A 2930-nucleotide genomic window follows, 5' to 3' on the forward strand; every position below is an offset into this window, starting at 1 on the left:
TTCTTCCTTTCTCTCTTTAAAGAAAGAAAAAAAGAAAAAGAAAGAAAGAAAGAAAAAGAAAGAAAGAAAGAAAAGAAAGAAAGAAAGGTGTGTGTTGCTAGAGATTCCAACATCTTTCACGAATGGCTGGACTCAGTGAGTGGACTCAGGAAGGCCCGTGTGTCCGGAGGTCCCGTCCGTGCGTGCCCCTGGGAAGCTGAGGAGCTGGGTCATGAGTTTTGTGCCCTGATCCTTAGGCGGGGGTGGCGTGGGCAGCCAGGGCTGTGGCCTAGAGCCTTTTCTTTCTGGCTCCTCCAGGGAATGTGCTCGCTTCCTCCTCTGCAGGCTCCCTTGCCTGAGTGGAGGCCCCCCTTGCTGTGGCCTCACACCGGCAGAGGAATTGCTGGAGCAGTCGACTGTGTCAGCACAAAGCTACAAAATGAGACTGTGGGAAGGGGGCGCGGCTCTCATTTCCAGCAATGCCGGGAGCATCTGGCAAGGCCACGCCTCCTGTCTTTGTAATACCAGAGGAGAGCACGGACTGGACTGGAACCTCTGTCCCTTCCTTGGAAATGGTTTATTTGCAGCTAAAGCAACTCTCACTGGAGTGGGTCGTGCAGCCTGGGCAGGTCCAGCAGAGGGCTTGACACGCACACGGCCCCCAAGCTGTGCCTGCGTCTGTCTGCTCTCTGCCATGCTCCTCGGTATTCAAGGCTGCGCCCTCTCAGGAGGGGCTGCCATGTGGGTTTCTGTATAGGAAACCCTCTGCAGGACCTGAAGGGTGGGAGCGGGGACATGCCTGGGAGGGAATGCAGATTCACTGGGCGGGCACAGCTGGCACAGTGGAGCCCAGCACACCAGATGGGTCATCATTTGCTGTTTAAAATACATTAACTTTTCTTTCTTGATTAGACTTTTAAAGAGTCAGTTATTGATTTGTGAGCCTTAGAAAATAATTAATTAGTATCTGCCAAAGCTTTTGAAAATGAGGTTAGTCAGTATACCAGTTATCTTTCCCTCAAAATTTATATTCAGTCAACATTCATGTATTCATTAATACCACAACACACTGGCGCTTGAACTGGGAACAGCCCTGTGGGTGGCTGGCCCCACTGCTGAGGGAGGTGGGCTTGAGCCCAGATCAGTGAGTAGAGGGAGGCGGCAAGGCCTAGGGTGTGGCCAGGGAACAGGGGAGGTAGGCCTGGGGGCTGGTATGGGACGTCTGCGTGGTACCAGGGAGAGGCCCATGTCCCCTCCACTGGCAACAAGGGAGGCAGGCGTCACTGTGCTTGTATGTTAGAATTGAGGAGCAAAAGTGTCAGCACCCATGGAGGGTTGAGCTGTGCCAGCCACAGCGTGCAGTGGGGCAGCTTCCTCTCTGCCTCCCCTGTCTTCCTGTCCTGGCCTCCACGGCCCCTCAGCTGGGCCTCCCCTAGGCAGCCCCAGGCCACCCTCCAGGCCGCCAGAGGGACCCTGCTGTCCCTTGCTCATCACTGGCCCCCAGGGTAAACTGCGTGCTGCTTGGTGCGGGCCCCCTGCTGCTCTACCCGGCTCAGCATGGCTTGTCCAGGCATGGAAGCTCTCCCTTGCTACCTGGAGGCCAGTTAACTTCTATTTCCCTCTCAATTCTTAGCCAGCATCTATTGTCTCAGGAAAAAAAGCTGGAAAAACCTCATGGTGCTCATAATGCAGATACTTCATTCATGAGGATTGTCTCATTTGTGAGCATAAAATATAGCAAGGTTAGTGACACGGCTGCCTGGAAATCTGGGCTCAAGCCATCCTCTGTAGTAGCTGGGATCACCGGTGCGCACCACCACGTCCAGCTAATTTTTAACTTATTTTCATTTTCTGTAGAGACAGGGTCTTGCTATGTTGCCCAGGCTGGTCTCAAATTCTTGGCCTCGAGTGATCCTCCTGTCTTGGCTTCCCAAAGAGGTGGGATTATAGGCATGAGCCACGGCATCCAGCCTGCCTGATCGTATTTTTACATAGGTAGTGTGTGCCTGTGTGTTGGAATGGACACGGAGCAGGACCAACACCCAAGCCTGTTTCTGAGATAGGGCATGCCATTTCGTGTCCTGTGCCGGGGGACGTCCAGCCATCTCTGGTCTTCCATCTCCCAGCACTGGGCTGGACGTCCTGCACCTTCCCCGTGGCTGATGAACAAGCGCACCCCAGCAGCAGGAGCTGGTTCTGGGCATGGTCAGTGTCATCAGAGGGCTCGATCTGCGCTTGCTCCTCCCAGCAGTGCAGGAGGTGCTTCTTGGCCCAGATGTCGCTGACACCATGATCTTGGCCAGGAGGATGGCTGCAAACCACTTGAGGCTTCGGCTCATGGCCTGCGTTCTGTGGTGAAGCTGGCACGCCTGTGAGTGTCCAAGTGCCTTCTCCTACTTGGTGGCCACCTGGACCTCTTTTCCTTTTGGTTTGTTGATGGTTTACTTCTTGGAGTATGGGTGATCTGATGTAGAAAGGGAGCCCGCCCACCACCTGTGCCCCACAGTTTCCTGTCTGGGGACTTGGCTCATGGTGCTTCTCCCTATTGAGATTTGCGCCTCTGTGCCGTGCACCGTATCAGTGCTGTCTTCGTGGCTTGGGATTCATGTCTTCCTTCTGGAGGCTTTCCTCACTCCAATGTTTTAAAAAATTATCCCACATTTTCTTCTGGTATTTCTCTAATTTCCATTGAAATCTTTGATTCATTGGGATTTGCTTCAGTGTATGCTGGAAGGAAGAGACCCAACTAGACTGGTTTCAGAGGTCATCTTCCCCACACATCCCACCCACTACCCTGATTATGACTGAGACACTCAGGGTCTGTTTCTGTTCTCTGTTGTGTCCTGCGAGTGACACTGATTTTGTCCCATGCGTGTTTGGGATTGGGGTCTGTGTGTGCTCACATGTTAGGTTGGCCTGGCCCTGCGTGTTTGGGATTGGGGTCTGTGTGT

At 53.4% G+C, this 2930-nt stretch overlaps 1 protein-coding gene across 9 annotated transcripts in view; it reads left to right on the forward strand.

Annotated features, from left to right (window-relative positions):
- RGS12 (regulator of G protein signaling 12) overlaps nt 1–2930 on the forward strand; it is a 160237-nt gene that overhangs the window by 126630 nt on the left and 30677 nt on the right. The window lies entirely within an intron of this gene.

The sequence above is a fragment of the Sapajus apella genome, unplaced genomic scaffold, assembly GCF_009761245.1.
Source record: "Sapajus apella isolate SASKATOON/1434 unplaced genomic scaffold, GSC_monkey_1.0 scaffold85, whole genome shotgun sequence".
Classification (NCBI taxonomy): domain Eukaryota; kingdom Metazoa; phylum Chordata; class Mammalia; order Primates; family Cebidae; genus Sapajus; species Sapajus apella.